The sequence below is a fragment of the Papaver somniferum genome, unplaced genomic scaffold (assembly GCF_003573695.1).
Source record: "Papaver somniferum cultivar HN1 unplaced genomic scaffold, ASM357369v1 unplaced-scaffold_15, whole genome shotgun sequence".
NCBI classification, from domain to species: domain Eukaryota; kingdom Viridiplantae; phylum Streptophyta; class Magnoliopsida; order Ranunculales; family Papaveraceae; genus Papaver; species Papaver somniferum.
Window position 1 is genome coordinate 1214460 of NW_020624376.1, and position 22093 is coordinate 1236552.

The 22093-nt window shown below is 42.6% G+C and overlaps 1 pseudogene; it reads right to left on the reverse strand.

Annotated features, from left to right (window-relative positions):
• Positions 1-8436: 8436 nt before the first annotated feature.
• Positions 8437-8536, reverse strand: LOC113335831 (annotated as a pseudogene).
• Positions 8537-22093: the final 13557 nt, after the last annotated feature.

Below are 22093 nucleotides of genomic sequence, written 5' to 3' on the forward strand. Positions count from 1 at the left end.
AGTTCATATCTCTCCGCTCGCTTTCTGCCATGGATACTTCTTCTCCGTCAATGACTGAAAAAGGTGCGTGAGTGATACCTTCTCCAAGGGCGATGTTGTTTCTCTTGATTCCTTGTTTTGTCTTGAGAGTCCTTCTCATCACGATTATCGTGCTGTAAATTCCATTTTCCCTGATGATTCTCCTTCTTTTTCATGTAGGGATGATAAGAGGATCTCCAAAGAATTGTCTGATGATGAGTTCATTGAACAGTTGAAGGAAGAATTTGGTCTTCAAAACTATGAAGTTACCCTAGTCTCGGGCCAAACAGGTGTGTTGAAGAAGTCTAATGTCGATAGGTATGAGCAGTCATCCGAGGAAGTCATCGTTACTCGTGGGAAAATAGAACTTGGTCTTCGCTTTTCTTTATACAACCCTGCTAGCCCTTTCTACTACGAGGTGTTGTCACAACTTTGTACGCTTCGGGCCTTGACCCAGTGGAATGGCAACACCTTCCGCCTGATGTATGAGTGGAGGGACCGAGGCGAGGGTCATGGATCTACGGCCGATTGGTCGACCTATAAGCCTGAAGATGCTCCTAATTATACTTCTGCCAACTTCGTCGTGAACTATCGGAGCAGGACAACTACCAATAGAGACCTTGTTGGTTTTGCTGCTAGCCCTCATCGTCTGAAGTCTATGCCTGAGGGTGTTGAACGATTGATGCTAGATGCTGATCCCCTTGGTAAAGGCTCCAACAAGCGTGCTCGCCACACCAATGAACCATACTGGGACTGGGTTCCACTACTTGTTCGCGGCCAAATTTTGCATGGTAGCTTCCCTCCTCCTCAATTTCCTACGGAGCCTTATCCATTCTGGGTGATTAACGATGATAAGCTATGTTGCTTTATTTCAACTTTCTTTGATTCCTGCTGTATCGTCTTGGAGTACTAATTACTTTCTTGTCATGGGTTAAGCCTCAGGGCGAGTCTACCAAATCGGCTTCTATTTCCAAGAAGAGGAGTGCTGGCACAAGGGTCGAGGAGGATCAGGGGAAGGTAACAAACATATAGCTTTTATTCTAAGTACATGTACTTGCCCCTGTTTTTTTCCTTCACGTGTTATGACGCTGAACCTTGTGCAGAAATTCCCTAGGCGCGAGGATGAAGATGTTGGAGGGTCCGATACTCGTGGTAGTGAAAGTTTGGTTCCAAGGCGTAATCCTCCTCGGGGGAAGGTGGCGTCAAAGGGCGTGGCATTGAAAATCTCGGACGCTGTGATCGATATCCCCGATCAAGATGATGAAGACGATATATTCGGGAACGATCAGCTGTTTAATGAGGATGCTGGTGGACAGAAGGAAGCGGAGGTTTATGTGGAGACTGTTGTTGTGACTCATGTCGTGCAGTCTGGTGATCAGGGGCCGACCCAAACATCACTCCAAAAGTTTCCCCAAAAGGATGTTGGGTCTCCCTCGGGTGTTAAAGACGTCATTTGCCATATCGATCCCTATTTGTGATTCACTTGGCGCATTGCACTCTGAGGTAGAGCTGGCAAACAAGCCAAAACCCGCGGGTTAACTCGTGCCCGGTCCGTGAAAACCCGAACCCGGCTCGTCTTGTTTCAAAACAAGTCGGGTTCGGGTTGGAGAAATGTCGGCTTGTGAGTAAACGGGTTAACCCGTCCCGTCCCGTGAACCCGCGGGCACAACCCATAACCCGTGAAGAAATTATCTCTCAATTAATGTAAATTCTAACTTCACAGAGCATAAAAAGATAAAATAGAGAGAGTATGAGATCCATTTATTTTTCTGCGTTTCTGTCGTCGCCATTAAACCTGTAACACAAAAAATTCTAAAGTTAAACCAAAGCTTGCGAACCATCCGGCTTTATGGTTACGGAAAACCAAAATTGCAGAAATCTTCATGTTATAAATCTAAAGCTCCCGTTTTTTTATTCAATAATTCCAATGGTGTGGTTTTCAATTGTACACTTGAATCAAGTGTTGCTGATTTGAGATTGATTAATCAATCAATTTGAGTTAAGTGTTGTTATCATACTAGAGATTGAATGGAATTGGAGACTTCTAAAAGAGAACTTGGTATGCATAGGCAACACCGGTGAAATGCATACCAACTGGTTGAGAAAAATCCTCAATCAATACGAGCTTCATCTACCAATAGAATTAATTTTCTCGTTTCTCTCATGGTCACAACCCAATGACATAAAATTAAAAGTGATGAATTTCCGAATTTGGATGAATCAATTCTCATGTACAAGGTTTTTTCGTTGTTGGTTTCTTATCACATGATCGTCTTCCACAAGTGCTAGTCGAGGAAGAGAATTTTCAGGTTTGAGAAACGGAATGCACCACCGATCTTATGGCAATGCGGAACTCAACTTTCATCACATCGATCAACGGGATATAACCAATCAGGGCAACTGTTTACTACTGGTAATATCTAGTTTCTGAAACGGGCGGGCTAACCGGTGAACCCGCGGGTTAAACCCGTTACGGGCACGGGTTGAAGAAATGACAACCCGTGAAGAATTTCAACCCGCGGGTTTCAACCCGTATTAACCCGAACCCGTGGAACCCGCAACGGGCAAGCCCCGGTCCGCCCGTTTGCCAGCTCTACTCTGAGGAGTTCGGCTCCTATACTGATGAGCAGAGGATTGCTTCCGTGCCCTTGTATCGTGATATCCCGCCGGTCTTTGATAATTTGGTAAGTTATTTGTTTGCACTTTTCCTTTGGATGTTATCGGGCCCCACCAATCTCATCTTGGTATGGAATTTGTAGGCGTTGAATCAGTCGAGGTTGGAGGCTGCTCTCCCTCGACAGGAGATTAGGAAGTTGGAGGCTGCTCTTCAGCAGGAGAAGGAACGATCTCGTGATCTGAAGATAAAACTCGCCGATGCGCAAGGTATATTGTTTGCAATAGTTGTGTTGATTGAGTTCTTCGTACCAATGTCCTGAGTCAATTATTATTCTTCTAGCCGAAATATCTAGTATAGATCTAGACGCTTCTTCGGAGTATAGGCTTATGAAGAGAAAGTGGGATATCGAGAAAGATCTTGTAGAGAATCTTCGAAAACGAATTTCCAATAAGGATGGGAAGATAGACCGACAGGAGGCCGAGATCTAGCAACTTCAAGAGCAATTGGACAGATATCGCCTGTTTGAGTATGTCCCCGAAGAGATAGATAACTTACAGGCCCGCTCAGGCATCTTTCAAAGACTTGCTGGTGATAAAACGTTACTAGCCGATAATCTTGAGAGTCAAAATGGTTCCCTTAGGCTTCAAAATCGAGATCTTCATGAAGATCAGCGACGAATTTTGAGGGAAAAAGTTGTGGCCGAGCAGTCCAACCGAGATCTTCTTGAAAGAACCAAGGGTTTCGATAAGCTGTACAGTGATCTAGAGTGGACCCAAGCCCAGTTATCGATGCTACAAGTGTCCTATAACCGTAAGAGGGCCGAGTGGAGTGATCATAAGAAATATTGCCCTTCGAATGAGTTCAATGAACGATACTATAATGAGTTAACCTTGAAGCTTTCTAAGGCCGATGACGAGTTGGCCAAGTCCGTGGAGTCGTTAGAATTTGTATTTTGCCAATTCTGTCAGGTCTCTGGAGTGCATGTTGGGGCGACCTTAACCTAGTTAGTTTGTTGTTTTTACTCCGTATTCTGCTGTGTTCCGTGTTTAATATGCTTATAATGTTTTGTTGCAGCCGAGCAGGGTCGTGTCAAGGATCTGGAGCGAGATGTGCAAAATATCGGGCAGGAGGTGGAGCAGTGGAAGAAGGTCGGAGGTGAGGTGAAGGCTAAGCTCCATGCCGTCGAGGAGAGTTCCGAGCAGCTTTCTCAGCAGATTGTGGACGAGAGAAATGCTCATCAGAGCGAGCTTGCTGAGGCGATCAAGGCCGGCGTGAACGAGTACATCGCGCAAAAGCGCCGCAAAGTTGCTCAGAGAAAGGGGGGAGCCGGTGTTGTTCCACCCAGAAGTTGATCATGTCTTTTGTAGTGCTGCGCCACTAATTTGCCCTTTGTCGCGGGTTGTAATTCGTTTGAACACTTGACTCATGCTTCTTTGAACAACTTCTTTGAATGGGGTGCTGCGTTTCCAAGCTTGTTTTTCTTTTTTCTTTTCCTTGACAATTTCCGCCTTTATCATTGTGTTGACACTGTTTAATTTTATGGTTGCTATCTTGTTGTTTGTGCTCCGTATCTGCATTTGATGTCACATGTATTAGTATTAGTGCCTTTTCTGTTGAACACACTCAACAAGGAGGGTCATCGGGACCGATGCCATGTCCCAGCCGAGGTATCTCATCACTATCTTTTAGATTCAGTGGAAGGGTTTTAGTCGTCCTAGTTTTAGGCCCGATAATCCCGAGTGGTTATCGACCAACCAACTCGGGAAAGTGGTCACGGCCACCTGCAATGGGGGTAACCTTTCAGATGTAAGTAGGTTACCTAGCTGAGAAGAAATCGTATCTTTAAAACCTTTGGTATCTGGCTTCCAACCACCAGTACCCTTAGGATACCTCGGCACTTGCACACTGCCACTGCCCCGAGTATCGAATAGCCAGTCGACTGTAAGTCACCTCGGCACTTCCACACTGGCTTTGCCCCGAGTACAAATGACCATTCGAGTGTAAGTCACCTCGGCACTTCCTCACTAGATTTTCCCCGAGTACGAATGATCATTTGAGTGTAAGTCACCTCAGCACTTCCTCACTGGCTTTGCCCCGAGTACGAATGACCATTGGTCACTCATGTCATATTTCCTACCCCTCGCGGTTTTAAATAAATGAATGACAAATATGTTTACCTGTTTCCCTCGAACCCCTCATGGGTAATAGAGTTTCAGATGTTAGGTGTTCCACGGTTTTAACTCGGGTTTGCCGTCTAGTTTGAGTAATCGATAAGCTCCCTCGCCAGCTTTAGACACGATTGTGTATGGTCCTACCCACCTTGCCGCTAGTTTACCGCCATTTTTTTCACGTTCCTAATCGGCCAGATATTTCAACACTGAATGCCCTAGTTGAAACTCTCTTGGTCGAACTCGTTTGTTGTATTCTCGTTGTAGTCTCCTTTGGTAATTCTCCATTTTTTGCAACGTCATCTTCCTTGTTTCCTCCAAGTCATCGAGCTTGGAAAATATTAGATCTGCCGATATGTTTTGCCTCCATGCTTCAGTTCCTGTGGTGGGTATCATTGCTTCAGTTGGTAGTATCGCTTCGGTTCCATAGGTCAGCATGAAAGGTGATAGTCATGTTGCTTCCATTCGAGTGGTTTGATATGCCCATAAAACATTATAGAGTTCTTCGCACCAATCACCGTATTCTCCATCTAATTTTTTCTTCATATTGTCGGCGATAGTTTTGTTTGTAATCTCGGCCTGCCCATTACTTTGAGGGTATATGGGTGTAGCCTTGATTTTTCTGATATTGTAGGTGTTAAATAGTAGGTCGATGTTTTCTCTCTGGAGTTGTTTTCCATTATCCGAGACGATGGCCGCCAGTACTCCGAAACGACATATGATGTGCTTCCAAATGAACCTGAAGACGTCCTTGTCACGGATATGTCTCAGTGGTGCCGCCTCCACCCATTTAGTGAAGTAATCTGTCGCTACTATTAAGTATTTTCTCTACCGTGATCCCACATGTAATGGTCCCACAATATCGATCCCCCACTTTGCGAAGGGCCAGGGGCTTACTACCGAGTTTAGAGTTACTGATGGTGCATGTATCTTCTTACCAAACCTCTGGCATTCTTCGCAAGCTTGTGATAGACACATTTTTGTGTCTAATTTTTCTCGATTCTGTATATTGATAGTGCTCATTTTTGTACTTATTATGGTGTTTTATGTGTGTGTGGGTATTTTTGTCCAATAAACATTTTTGGAAAAATCGGCTCAAAAAGTTATCGAAAAGCGCACCCGGAGGACACTTGTTATTCAGACTCTCACTATGGATAAGGGGTACCCGAATTACTAAGGGGCACCCTCGGGGCACCCCCTGGACAGCTGCTAAAGGCACCTCTACTCTGGATAGGGGGCAACCAGCTTCTTCCCCAAGATTCAAATTCATTTTGGCGGTAATATTTGGCAGAAGTAAACAGATTTAAGGTTTGAGATTCAAGCGAGTTTTAGAGAGATTCAAGCGCTAATTTTCATGGGGCTGGACTTCCTAGAGCGTAACAGGCTTGGAATGTTCGTTTTGATCGATCGAATTTGGCTAGATAAGCCGGAAAAAGGAAACATAGGTGTGGAGTTTCACGGGTATCCTGATTCGGTAGTTGGAAGAGATTTGGTCGGGTTTTTCTCGCGTTATGGATTAGTATAACCCTGTTTCGTCTAAATATGGAATGTATGGCGGCCAGATTCGAGAACGAAGGAGTTTCCATCGTGTTAGACCAAAAAAAAGTCATGGAGAAATATTATCGGAATTTTAGAGTCCATGAAGATTTAGGAATGAATTTAACGCCCAGGATTGAGTTAACAGGGTCCTGCTGGAATATTGTAGAGGTGGGATTGACCCAGTTGACGCGTACAGAAGAGAAGAAATAGAAAAATCCGTGACTTGTTGTGAAAGAAGAATGAAGATAAACTCGAGTTGTTTAGGGTTTACTTGGGGGTTGTTGGCTATATATAGGTTGGTTGCAAGTCAGAGAAAAAAAAACAGTTTGGGGTAGTTTAGAGAACCAGAGGAGACAAAAATCACGAGTTGCAGGAATGATGTTCTGCTGGTGCTGCTGAAGAACATGAAGAACATCAACCCACGCCCAACTGTCGCAGAACATTGTCGTTGTTCTACAGCACTTCGCTTCTATCGTTACTGTAGCAGTCTTATTCCTTCTGTTTCTCTTGTAACAGTCGATCTGCAACACATATAAACGTTGCGATTGAACTATTTTACTCCCTTTGAGTCTCTTCACCTTTGAAAACACCTTTTGAGCAATGGAAAAATATTTTGAACCTGTTTTTGATATGAGGAGCTAAACCCCATTGCTGAGGAGATAGAGGAAGCTATTTTTCCAATAAAGAGTGGTATTTTCTATTTATCTTATTTATTACAATTATTTATATGATTATTTACCTTGTTTGAGAATTGTTTTAATGATTTTTATTCAACAATTGTGATTTCCATTGATGGTATATGCTTGGACTTAGGTTTTTGATATCCCGTGCTTTTGATTTACACTTGTTATTTTAAAAATCTACTTGTTGCAACATCTTAGAATCAAATTAAACGAAAAAATTGAATAAATATAAATATTGGATTTAAATCACTTTGAACTTGGAAAATAGTGGAATCTTAGCCTCAGTGTTCTTTTAATATTGATAACAACATCATCTTTGTTTGAGTTTTCTATTTTTGTTTTAGAATTTAAGTCTATATTTTATCCTTCGCGAGTCTGAGATTCGAACCACTTTTATCACTATCTATAATCACATCAATTTTTGGCGCCGCTGCCCGGGAGACAAAAAGCATGATGGTTGAATCGAGGCGAGGGAAGCTTAGTGGAGCTTTGATATGAGCAAACCCCTCTGGAATCAATCCGATTCAAAGTAAGTTGAATCGAGGCGAGGGAAGCTTAGTGGAGCTTTGATACCCAAGGCCTCACCGGTTACAAGGCGGCGCAGTCACGCATTCAACTCACAGAAATTATCATGAACTTCGAAGTATGCTCAAAAGAGTAACCAATATTTTTCGAACGACTTTCCTATTAAGCTCGTTACCCTATAGGTCTCGTTCTAGTCAAAATTTTAGGCTTAGGTTCGCGTTTGGTTTCGTTTTCCTAAGGAGGGCAAGAAGAGAACGGCGATGAAATCCGAACCCTTATCTTGTATGGCCAGTCCTTGCCCTTTACTAGGAAATTAAAGCAGCCGTTTTCAAGTCCTCAGCATATATGCAAACGAAGGAATACAGTAAACCCTATGACAAGGGATTCGCGGTTGTTTCGAAAAACTTACCTCCCGTACCAGACGGGCGAAGAACCGCTGAAGTCGACTCGGGCCACGACTCCTATGTCATGTATGAACCTGAGGGGCCGAGGCGATATCGTAATCACCGTCCTTCTCTGCACACATTTTTTATTTAAACCAACCCTTCCGTAGAGTTTAAAAATAATAATGTCCCAGTCCAAAAATAAAGTCCAAAAAGTATACAAAAATAAAAAGAAAAATTACAAAAAATAAAACCCTATTTAGAGTTTCTAAAAATAAAAGAAAATAACTATATACAAAATCTTCTTCTTTACTCCTTTTGGATTCCTCTCTTCTTTCCTTCTTTGGCGATGCTTTCCTTTTATAGTACTTTTTTCTTTCCTTGTAGCTTCGCTCCAATCTGAAAAGAATCGAAAAATACCAAAGGCGTAAAAGAGAACAAAAATTCTAAAAGAAATAAAAAAAATCTAAAACCTAAAACCTAATACAAATCCTCGTCTATTAGGACGCAAATATGCACGTTTACACAAAAGGAGGGAGAATCTTTGTATAAGTATTTGGAAAGGTTCAATGATTTATTAGCCCAATGTCCTCATCATGGTTTATAAAAGGTTAGGTTAGTTCAGATCCTTTATGAGGGTTTAGATTATCCCACCACAACTACAGTAGAGTCCATGTATACAGGTGGGTTTGAAAACCAAACAGTTGATGATGCGATGACATATTTGCATGAAATCGCCGAAAAGACCCAATAGTGGGAAAGCAATAGGGTACCCCATAAAAAATTCTTCTAGGCAGAGGAAACGTTAATAGGGTAGAAGGAAGCTTTGAATCAGATGCCAAAATTGCTGCTATAGCGAAAAGGTTAGAAGCTTTAGAAGTGGGTCACACTAGTGGTAGATTGGAGCCTTTTTGGGAAGGCCAGAATAATGAAGAGCAAGCCAATTCTCTCTATAATAACACTAGGTATGATAACCGTCAGAAGTTTGACCCATATTCAGAAAACTATAATCCTGGTTGGAGAAACCATCCGAACCTTTCATGGTCTAAGGGCCAGAGTCAAGGTCAGTTTAGTAATTCTAATGCTCCCCCAGGTTTTGGTTACACTAAGAATTCATCAGGCCCAGAAAACAAAACGACTAGCTTAGAGGAATCTATTAAGATGTTAGCAAAAACTCAGGATATGTTAGCACAAAGCCAAATTAGTTTTCAACAGGAAACCAAGCAGAACTTTCAAACTAATGCTCAGAGCCTTGCTAAGCTAGAACTTCAAGTCGGCCAAATAGCTAGGACCTTAAGTGAGAGAGATAACGGAAGGCTCCCTAGTCAAACTACCCCTAACCCTAGAGGAGTTCATGAAGTAGGTGCAAAACCATCGAATCAATTGAATGCTATTAGAACCCTTAGGAGTGGTAGACAATCAGGTAACCATGCCCGATAGTGAACATACTGTAGTTCACCCCTCAGGATCTCATCCCTCAGGACCACTAACTGAGGGGACTGCTAAAATTTCCGATGATGCCAATTCGGTTCCTGAGAGGTCTGATTTTGTGCCTAGAGCCCCATTTCCCCAACTATTAGCATCAACAAAGAAGGAATCGAACTTTAACGACATATTGGAGGTTTTTAAGCAAGTTACCATAAACCTTCCTTTATTAGATGCAATTAGGAAAATTCCTGCTTATGCCAAGTTCCTTAAGGATATGTGTACGCGAAAGCGAAAACTTAGCGTCCATAAGAAAGCCTTTTTAGCTAGTCATGTAAGTTCAATCATTCAGAACACTACCACTCCAAAGTACAAAGAACCAGGTTCCCCAACCATTGCTTGTACAATAGGTAAACACCGGGTAGAAAAAGCTTTACTTGACTTAGGAGCCAGTGTGAACTTACTGCCGTACCATGTGTACTTACAGCTAGGACTTGGTGAAATGAAACCTACTCAGATAACACTGCAGTTAGCTGATAGGTCTGTCAAAATTCCTCGAGGTGTTATCGAGGATGTTCTTATTGAGGTCGACAAGTTTATTTATCCAGTGGATTTCGTGGTCCTAGATACCCAACCTGTCCCTGACCCAGAGAACCAGATACCTGTGATTTTAGGTCGCCCATTCTTAGCTACGTCTAATGCGATCATAAACTGTCGAAATGGTGTGATGAATTTATCCTTTGGTAATATGACTATCGAAATGAACATTTTTAATGTCAGTAAGCTACCTTATGAGCTAGATGACACGTGTTAAAGAGGTGAATATGATAGAATCCTTAGTTCAGGAGTCATTACCAAACATCTTGTCTGAAGACCCATTAGAGAGTTGTCTATCCATTTTGGTTTAGATTTTGACGATGATAGTACCATTGAACAAGTGAATGCTCTATTAGATTCTACCCCTGTGTTAGACACTGATAGATGGAAAGCTAGGTTCGAACCATTACCAGCTTCTGAGACTACCTCAGTTCCTTCCTTAGAAGAGCCCCCTAAGTTGGACCTCAAACCACTACCAGATAACCTGAAGTATGTGTTCTTAGGCCCATCTGAGACTTTACCTGTGATTATTGCTGCCGACTTGGATAGTGATCAGGAAAGTAGGCTAGTAAAAGTACTTCAAGATAATAAGGAAGCTTTAGGGTGGTCTATAGCAGACATTAAGGGTATTAGTCCTACCGTTTGTATGCATCAGATTCATTTAGAGGAAGACTCCAAACCGTCTAGGGAGATGCAACGTCGACTGAACCCTTAACATGAAAGAAGTAGTTCGAAAAGAGGTGCTTAAGTTGTTAGATGCGGGTATTATCTACCCAATTTCAGACAGTAAGTGGGTCAGCCCCGTTCAGGTTGTTCCCAAGAAATCAGGTATCACTGTAGTCCAGAATGAGGATAATGAGTTAATCCCAACCCGAGTGACCACGGGATGGCGTGTCTGTATTGACTATAGGAAATTGAACAAGGTCACAAGGAAGGATCACTTTCCCCTTACTTTTATCGACCAAATGCTAGAGAGATTAGCTGGATATAGTTTCTATTGCTTTTTAGATGGCTTTTCCGGATATAATCAGATCGTTATTGCCCCAGAAGACCAAGAGAAAACCACTTTTACCTGTCCCTTTGGTACATTCGCGTATAAACGCATGCCTTTAGGGCTGTGTAATGCCCCTGCGACTTTTCAGCGTTGTATGATGAGCATATTTTCTGATATGGTTGAAGGGTTTTTAGAGGTCTTATGGATGATTTTTCAGTGTTTGGTTCATCTTTTGATGAGTTCTTGCATCATTTGACATTAGTGTTGACTAGGTGTAAGGAAAAGAATTTAGTGCTTAATTGGGAAAAATGCCATTTCATGGTTAAATCAGGAATTGTTTTAGGGCACATCATTTCTTCAAAGGGTATAGAGGTAGACAAAGCCAAAGTTGACCTTATTAAGACTTTACAGGTCCCAAAAACCGTAAAAGACATTAGGTCATTCCTAGGGCATGCAGGTTTTTACCGTCGATTCATTAAGGATTTTAACTTGATTTCTAGACCTCTTTGCAGTGTGCTTGAAAAAGATGTTAAGTTTGTCTTTGATGATGCTTGTTTAGAGGCTTTTGAGAAGATTAAAGATTTACTCACTACCGCTCCCATAGTCCAGGCACCCAATTGGAACCTACCCTTTGAGATTATGTGTGATGCTTCAGATTATGCTATAGGCGTTGTGTTAGGTCAACGAGTAGACAAATTACTTCATGTGATTTACTATGCTAGCAAAACTCTGAATGATGCCCAATTGAACTATACAACTACCGAGAAGGAACTGCTAGCCATCGTGTTTGCCTTGGATAAGTTTAGATCCTACCTATTAGGTTCTAAGATCGTAATCTATACCGATCATGCTGCTTTGAAATACCTTTTGTCTAAGAAGGACACCAAACCTAGATTGATTAGGTGGATCCTATTGTTACAAGAATTTTCTCCAGACATTAGAGACAAAAAGGGTGCTGAAAATGTAGTAGCATACCACTTATCCATGTTAGTTGTTAGTTCCCCTAGTGATGCCCTTCCTATAAGGGATGGCTTTCCTGACGAACAATTGTTCTCTGTTTCCAAATCACCTTGGTATGCAAATATAGTGAATTATCTTGTTACTGGCCGTACCCCTCAACATTGGGGTAAACAAGATCGTTCTAGGTTTTTAGCCGAGGTTAAGCATTTCTTTTGGGATGATCTTTATTTGTTTAAGTTTTTTCCCGACCAGATTATTAGGAGATGTGTACCTGAGAGTGACCAGTCCAGTATTCTCTCCTTTTGTCATGAACATGCTTGTGGGGGTCATTTTAGTGCTAAGAAGACTGCTGCTAAGATATTGCAGTGTGGATTTTACTGGCCTTCACTGTTTAAAGACTCCCATAGTCTCTATGTTTCTTGTGATCGTTGCCAGAGGTTAGGAACCATTTCCCATAGAAATATGATGCCTTTGAACCCTATTTTAGTGATTGAGGTCTTTGATGTGTGGGGCATTAATTTTATGGGTCCATTTCCTAATTCTTTAGGTTATGTTTACATACTTGTCGCTGTAGACTATGTGTCTAAGTGGGTTGAGGCGGTTTCGTGTAAAACAAATGACCATAGGGTCGTAATTAAGTTTTTGAAAGAGAATATACTTACACGTTCTGGTACATCGCAAGCTATAATTAGTGATGGGGATTCACACTTTTGTAATAGACCGTTTTCTCTATTAATGAATCAATATGGTATTACCCACAAAGTAGTTACCCCGTATCACCCACAGACTAGTGGTCAGGTAGAGGTTTCCAATAGGGAAATTAAGCGTATTTTAGAGAAAACAGTTAATCCTAATAGGAAAGATTGGTCGTCGAGGCTTACTGATGCCTTATGGGCTTACCGTACCGCGTTTAAGACACCCATTGGAATGTCACCCTACCGTTTAGTATTTGGAAAGGCATGTCACTTGCCTGTTGAGTTAGATCATAGAGCCTATTTGGCTATTAAGCAGTTAAACTTTTCACTTGACAAGGCAGGAGCTCACAGAAAGCTCCAGCTCAATGAATTGGACGAGATTCGTAGAGATGCATACGATAGTGCTAAGGAGTATAAGAACAAAATAAAACTTGTGCATGATAAGAATATTTTACGTAATTCATTTTCTCCAGGTCAAAAAGTTCTTCTGTATGACACTCGTTTGCATCTATTCCCCGGGAAACTGCACTCTCGGTGGACCGGTCCTTTTGTGCTCCTATCTGTTTTTCCTCATGGCGCTATTGAGATTGAGACATCAGATGGTACTAGTTCTTCAAAGGTTAACGGTCAGAGATTGAAGCCCTTTTTAGAGCCTTTTCATACAGGTGATGTTGAGGAGGTCCCTCTGGAGGACCCTGTTTACCATTGATTGACCATCAAGGCGATTTGTATGTTGTATAACATTTTTGTCAGTTTTTGGTTTCACTTCACCCAGGTACTATCTTTCTGAACTCTCTCTTTACTATTTCCTCATGTTACTTATATTTTTGGTACTGTTCTTTCATTCGAAACATTGAGGACAATGTTAGATTTAAGTTTGGGGGTGGGGTAGAAACTTTTTGTTTTAAATAAACTCCAGAGCCTAGAAATTTATGCATATTAAGGATAACACTAACAAACCTAAGTGGATGGAAGCATTTTGGTTGTAGGAGTTGAAGAACCAATATGATTAGATGGAAACATCTAGAAGAGTCTATTCATAAAAGCACAGAGCTCAGGTGTTAGAAATAACATGATAGTTTCACCATATCTCGTTGAGTACTTTTCACTTCCATTTTTATTTTATTTTGTTTTTAAACTATGTTACTCTAAGTGATTAGGTGGGGATCATGATTCAAGTTGTTACCAATGCTAGGGTGAATTAGAGTGATTGAGATACCATGAAAAAAACAAAATTTGAGACCAGACCATTTGACCAAAAGGAATAAATTCAATAAAGTCGACCACTGGTTACCTTGTATATGCCAGTTGTGTTGATATTAGTCAGACTAGTATCTCAGTCCATTAGGATAGGTTCATTTTAGCGGAGGCCTTCAGACAGATATGAGAAACACCGTTCACTTAGTAAACATCAAAACCATCTATGTTTTTCTCTATTTCCATCTTCTTGATCTATCCATGTGATTAGTTTTGACTCCGGATATTGATGTCCATAGTGCGACTATCTGAGTAGAGCTCTGTCACTTTATATGAATTTTAGTATGCTTGAGTGCAAACTCGTGTACAACAATTGGAATTTCGCATCAGGGTACTTCCTCCTGTAGTCAATAAGTATGCCAACCAAGGAGATTCTTTAGTGCTTTCCAAGGTTCTGCGTAGATAGTTAGGGTCTGGAGTATAAAGGTTTTGTGGGTATACCTCTGGTAAGCCCTCCCGAGACTATAAATCGGCCACTAGGGCCACCTAGGGGTTTAAAGGCTTATTGCATACGCTAAATGCAATCGACGATGCCTGCGTCAGTGAGTTAGGATTTTATTTTTCTATTTTATCTTTGCTCGAGGACTAGCAAATAAAAGGTTTGGGGGTATTTGATAGACACATTTTTGTGTCTAATTTGTCTCGATTCTATATATTGATAGTGCTCATTTTTGTACTTATTATGGTGTTTTATGTGTGTGTAGGTATTTTTGCCCAATAAACATTTTTGGAAAAATCGGCTCGAAAAGTTGTCGAAAAGCGCACCCAAATGACACTTGCTATTCGGACTCTCACTATGGATAAGGGGTACCCGAATTAGTAAGGGGAACCTCAGGGCACCCCATAGACAGCTGCTAAAGGCACCTCTACTATGGATAGGGGGCAACCAGCTTCTTCCCCAAGATTCAAATTCATTTTGGCGGTAATATTTGGCAGAAGTGAACAGATTTAGGGTTTGAGATTCAAGCGAGTTTTAGAGAGATTCAAGCGCTGATTTTCATGGGGCTGGACTTCCTAGAGCGTAACAGGCTTGGAATGTTCGTTTTGATCGATCGAATTTGGCTAGATAAGCCTGAAAAAGGAAACAGAGGTGTGGAGTTTCACGGGTATCCTGATTCGGTAGTTGGAAGAGATTTGGTCGGGTTTTTCTCGCGTTATGGATTAGTATAACCCTGTTTCGTCTAAACAGGGAATGTATGGCGGCCAGATTCGAGAAATAAGGAGTTTCCATCGTGTTAGACTAAAACAGAGTCATGGAGAAATATTATCGGGATTTTAGAGTCCATGAAGATTTAGGAAAGAATTTAACGCCCAGGATTGAGTTAACAGGGTCCTGCTGGAATATTATAGAGGTGGGATTGACCCAGTTGACGCGTATAAAAGAGAAGAAATAGAAAAATCCGTGACTTGCCGTGAAAGAAGAATGAAGATAAACTCGAGTTGTTTAGGGTTTACTTGGGGGTTGTTGGCTATATATAGGTTGGTTGCAAGTCAGAGAAAAAAAAAGTTTGGGGTAGTTTAGAGAACCAGAGAAGACAAAAATCACGAGTTGCAGGAAAGCTGTTCTGCTGGTGTTGCTGAAGAATACGAAGAACATAAACCCACGCCCAACTGTCGCAGAACACTGTCGTTGTTCTACAACACTTCGCTTCTATCGTTACTGTAGCAGTCTTATTCCTTCCGTTTCTCTTGTAACAATCGATCTGCAACACATATAAACGTTGTGATTGAACTGTTTTACTCCCTTTGAGTCTCTTCACCTTTGAAAACACCTTTTGAGCAATGGAAAATATTTTGAACTTGTTTTTGATATGAGGAGCTAAACCCCATTGCCGAGGCGATAGAGGAAGCTATTTTTCCAATAAAGAGTGGTATTTTCTATTTATCTTATTTATTACAATTATTTATATGATTATTTGCCTTGTTTGAGAATTGTTTTAATGATTTTTATTCAACAATTGTGATTTCCATTGATGGTATATGCTTGGACTTAGGTTTTTGATATCGCATGCTTTTGATTTACACTTGTTATTTTAAAAATCTAATTTTTGCAACATCTTAGAATCAAATTAAACGAAAAAATTGAATAAATATAAATATTGGATTTAAATCACTTTGAACTTGGAAAATAGTGGAATCTTAGCCTCAGTGTTCTTTTAATATTGATAACAACATCATCTTTGTTTGAGTTTTCTATTTTTGTTTTAGAATTTAAGTCTATATTTATCCTTCGCAAGTCTGAGAATCGAACCACTTTTATCACTATCTACAATCAGATCAGCTTGCGCCATTTTTTTTGCATCATCATTCATATACGGCCAGAAGTATCCCATCGTTTTCGCTCTCACTGACAGACTTCGTCCCGAGCTGTGATTTCCGGCTGTTCCATAGTGTAGTTCAATCAAGATTGTCTGGCCTTCTTTCTTACTTAAGCATCTTAAGAGTGGTCCCAGGTATGATTTCCTGTATAGGATTCCGTCTCTTAGTTCGTAAGCACTTTGTTGATCTCGGGTCGCCCCTTGGGTAACTCTCATGTCTCCAAGTACGAATGAATCGGCTTTCTCCAATCTCCGTCCGGATATCTGTCGGTCGTGTTGATAGCCACGTCTACGTGCACCTCGGGTGTTTCTGGTATAGATGGGGCGAGGAGTCTCAAGACACGAATACCCTCCGCACTTGGGTCTGTAAGCTGGGATGCAATATATTCCAATGCGTCCGAGTGTCGATTATCTTTTCTGCATATGTTGCGAAATTTGATGCTGGAGATCTGGTCGATATAGAATTGTTCGAGCTCCCAGTACTTCAGCAAAATCGGGTCGTGGATGGCGTATTTTCATGTGATTTGTCGGATCACCAACTGCGAGTCGCTATTTAGTCTTACATCTTGTAGGCCTATCTCGAAGATTAATCTCAGGGCGTGAGTCGCAGCTTCGTACTCGGTGACGTTGTTTATCGCCTTAAATTCCAATCTAAACGAATGGACCATTTTTCGTCCCTTTGGTGTGGTAAAGACTATCCCATGTCCCGATCCATCTTTGTACGACGCTCCATCGAAGAATACTTCCCAACGTGATGGGTTACTTGCTTCGAGTAAGTCGGCCGGGTCTTCTCGATCTTCTTCCATTCCGGGTATGTCCTCGACCTCATCTTCGTCGCTTAGTGGAAAATATGCCAAGAAATCTGCTACTACTTGTGCCTTCATTGCTGTCCTCATTTCGTAGAAAACGTTGAATTGTTTGATTTGTGCCCCTCATTTGGAAATCCTTCCTGATCGGCCGGCATTGTCTAGTACCGCCTCAATAAGCGATTTTGTGAGAACGCGGATCCGATGGGCTTGGAAATACATTCTTAATTTCAGAGTGGCGAAAGCTAGTGCTAAAATCATCTGTTCCATCCTTGTATAATTTTTCTCGGTGGGACTTAATGTTTTGCTTATGAAGTAAACATGCTTTTCTTCGCTCCCTTCATTTCAGACTAAGACTGCACTGATAGCATATGAGGTTGCGACGAGGTATAACGTGAGGACCTCCGATGGATCGGGTCTTTGTAATACGGGTAGGCTAGCGAGATGTAGTTTAATATTCTGAAACGCCTCCTCACAAGCGTCCGTCCATTTAAATTTCTCCCCCTTTTTGAGAGTGCTAAATAAGTTCTTGCATTTGTACGACGACCGAGATATAAATCTCCTCAACGCTGCTATACTTCCGTTTAGCTTTTGTACGTCTTTTATTGTATCCGGTGACGGCATCTCGAGTATAGCTCTAACTTCTCTGGATCTGCCTCTACTGCCTTTGGAGTGATGATATATCCCAAAAATTTGCTTGATGTGACCCAAAAATAGCATTTGGTCGGATTAACTTTCATTTTATATTCTTTCATCGTCCGGAAAACTTCTTGCAGGTCCCGAATGTGATTCTTGGCTAGGCGACTTTTTACTAGCATATCGTCTACAAAGACCTCTATGGTGTGGTGGATCTGGTCTTCGAACATGTGCCCATCAACCTTTGATATGTGGCGCCCGCATTCTTCATACCAAACGGCATCTTGGTGTAGCAGTATAGGCCCCTCGGCGCGAAGAAGGAGCTGTGTTCTTGATCCTCGGGGGCCAACGGGATATGGTTATACCCCGCGTATCCGTCCATCAATGTTACTGCCTCGTGCCCTACTATATATTCCACTAGTTGATCGATGCTTGGGAGAGGGAAACTGTCCTTCAGACAGGCTTTGTTCAGGTCGCTGAAGTCAATGCATATTCTGACTCCTCCGTTTTTCTTTGGTACCACGACCATGTTGGATATCCACTGTGGGTAGTGCGATTTCCTGATTATTCCCAATTCTTGTAACTTCTTTAACTCCTTCTCGACGGCTGTGTGTAATTCTGGTGCGACTCGCCTCATCTTTTGTCGGACTGGTTTGAAGCTTGAGTCGATCTTTAAATGGTGACAGCATACCTCCGGATATATGCCCTGCATATCGTGCACGTTCCATGCGAACGCGTCCATGTTTTCCTGTAGTACCACCACGAGCTGGTTTACTTGTTCGTCCGATAGTAAGGACTCGATCCTTATTATCCTTGGTTCTTCTACAGTTCTTAAATTAATCTCCCGAGTAGGTTCCACGGCCTAGAAGTTTGGTTTTGATTCCTTCATCGGCGCCGTGTCCTTTAATTGCTATGAAGGCTCATTTCCTTGTGTTTCGTATGTCATGACTGCCTGCGAAAAAATTCTTTCCAGTTCCTCTGCGGCTTTGGTTTCTTTAGCCTTGTTATTCTCTCCCCTTTGTCGTGCTCTCCGCTCCTCATTTATCTGGGCATCGACCTGCATGCACTTTCGGGTTGCCTGTGAATCTCCTACGACCTCAGCTATCCCCTTGTACGTTGGGAATCGTAGCCTCTGATGATAAGCCGATGCCACTCCTTTGATTCTTGTGATCCACGGTCTCCCGATAATAGCTTCATAGGGCGAGGCGACATCAACCACACAGAATGTAGTTAACGTATCTAGGTAACCACCTCCGTCCGATACCCTTAGGGTTACTTCGCCCTTTGGGATGGTCACGGTCCCATTAAAACCGTAGATACGATATGTCGATGGGAAGAGTATATCATCTGACAACTCCATCCTCTTGAACGTGTCGTAGAAGAGTACTTCGACTAAGCTCCCACTATCCACTAGTATCCTTCTTACCCCTCATTCCTCAATCAGCAGGGTGATAACCAAGGGATCACTGTGAGCTTGGACGTTCATCGGGACATCCTGAGCCGAGAAAAAGATGGGTCGCAGCATCCAGGGTTCCATCAGCAAAGATTTTGCTACACTGAAAATTTCCTTCCCATTATGATCCCTCTTGTGGATTCTAGACATGATTCTAGGATTCAGATTGTATGCTTGAGTGGCCGAATGCGAAATCGTGTTGACAAACTGCGTGGATCTTTCGATTCTGACCTGGTGGACGAGTGCATCGGGCGCTGCGGTCGTCTGGGCTGGGTGTCGGACGAACTGTCTCAGGTAACCGTCTCGAATAAGATGTTGCACGATGTCTTTTACTTCTCGGTAGTTATTTGTAGATTGGCCTCGATATTAATGATAATGGCAATACTCTGGGTAATTCTTGGTCTCCTCGAACTGTATCCCTCTTGAAACTGGGTATATGATGTCACTCCTTTTCTCGACCTCTTTGAAAATTTCTTCTAGCGGAGCATTCAAAGGGGTGTATGTTCTCGCCTCGTGCCTCGGCCTCTTTCCTTTATCTACCCATTTCTTCTTCCCATTTCCTCGCGTAGGTGGGCTCAGTCTCTTCTCAGGCCGACGTTGAACATCGTCCGATGTCGACTCGGGTGCCACACTAGCCTGTTGCACTCCCCTATCCCTTGATTCTTCCTGAATTTCTTCTAGGGCGATGAAATGTTCTTGCATTTTCCTCATTTCCTTCAATGTTTACGGCTTTTCAGTGAACATGGCTATCCAGATGGGATCCGACCTCCCTAGTGCGTTTTCGAACCCGGATATCTGCTGGTCGACTGGTACCTTCCCAATTTATGTACACAAATTTCTCCATCGATCGGTCAATGATATGAGAGGCTCTCTAAACCGTCGGGCCAAGGTGAATAACCTATTGACCCTGGGCCGAGGTCTGTTGTTGTGCATGTACGTTTCAAGGAAGGCTTCGACTAGAGTCTCGTAACTGTCAATTGTTCCTGGTGATAGGTTGTAGAACCATTTCCTTGCCTCGCCTTCCAGGATTGCCGGGAAGAAATTACACATTACCACCTCATGGTTTTTCCATTAGATTAGGGACATAGTGTACATCTTCAAATTCTCAAGTGCGTCTCCCGTGCCGTCGAACCTGGATGGGAAGGTGGGGAGCGTGCACTTAGGTGGGAAGGCCCTTAGTTCTAGCTCTTGGGTGAAAGGGGTCCTCTCGGCCTCGCTTATGACCTCATCCAGCTTATCTTCTTCGCCTGTTCCTGACAGCTTTCTTATCTTTTCTTCTAACTCTCTTAGCCTGGCTTCGGTTGCATTGTCGGACCTTGTGTTCCCCTGCTGATTATTCATCTCGTGCCTCTCGTCGTCTATCGATGAATCCTCGGGTAGACCGTATCCTCTGATAGGTGGTGTCGGGGGTGGTCTTGATCGACCGGAATTTCTCGGTCCTACCGCTGGTGGTACTTGCCCAATTCGGCCTTGGTGACCTGATGTCCCTCGGCTAGAAGATCCTCTCGACCTCGACCTTAAGTTCCGTAGTTGATAGTTCTTGAACTCTAGAGCTAGGTTCCTCTGCTGAAGATCCCTTAAAGCCGCCTCTTGCCTTCTTTGGCTTTCTAGAATTGCAAGTAGTGTTGGATCTGTACTCTCATGGCTATAGTGACCATTTGGATGACCTAAATGGGCAGGAGGTGGCGCCGTCATCACAGGTGGTGGAGGTGGTACAGTGGGGGGTATCTGAGTCGATGCCTCCGGATCGACCCTGATAGTTGTTTCTCGTCCTAGTTGTACTCGCCTGAGTCGTTCTTGCTCTCGCCCGAGGGCTTCTTGATACTCATCTTGTCGTCTGATGTTTCGTCTCTGGGCATGCATGATTAACGCTTCTTCATCATCTTCTGTGTCTGAAGCGGTAAGTCCATCTATTTGATCATCCCTCCTTAAGGGCGAGACGATTTGCTCCATAGGCGATGGGTCATCGTCTCGTCCCAGATCGATCTCCTCGTATACAGTTGGCATACCCCTTGCAGCAGCTCGTGATGTCTCTGGTGGTGGATGCCCGTCACTCCCTCGCCTCGGCCTAGTTACTCCTCCTTGCATGATACTGTCAGTGATTGTGAGGTTACTCAGAGTTCTTCCCATCCCTGACGTGCTAGCCATTGGAAACAGTGTGCCGTGAGTCCGAGAATCGTCCCTACGTCAGCGAAAACAGACAACACCTTACTTTGACCATTTTTTGAAAAGTTTCTATAGTACATACGGTTTTTTTTTTAAAAAGAAAAAGGTGACTGACATTAAAACTGAGTCTCAAAAGTACGATTCCCTCGATTCTACCACGCTGACCTCGCCAGTTTGCCCTGTTTAGACCCTAAGTGTTTCTTTTAGACGGGTATCATGCTACGTCGCTTTCAAGGTTGCACGACGTCGCTTTCAGTACCACGACTCTGCATTAACTACAATTTGTCCTACATTCCTTGGACTCCAAATCATTAACACCTAGTTCTTTGTGAGTAAAAGGTCCAAATTCGTACTTTTTATGAGGTCAGCTCGCCATGGAAAAAACTGGACCAAGACTTATGTACTCCCTTGGAACTACAAAGGGATGTCTTCCCTTGATTCCTTGGATTCTTTCACCGGCGACCGATAATCTCGCCGTGTTGTTGTTTTGGCACTTCCCCAAGCCAACATGGAACCTCAAGCAACTTCAACCACACATCAAAGATGTTATTTGGGAGTTTTATGGGAATTCCGTTGTTGAACTCGTAAGACAAAAACTAAGATCGAAATACGAAGACCAGTGCGAAAAATACTATGAAAACGAAGATTAAGACACGAAAATAGACTAGCCTACAAGCAAGACTAGTCGACTGTTCGGAATCGACCCAACTGAAAATATTTGCTAATGACACGACTTCAACAATGAAAACTCAACTATATCAACAAACTTCAAATCAAACAAACATAAACAGACTTCACCAAACAGAGTTCATCCCATAGCATCAACTAACACGCAAAGTGTTTTTAGGAGCTT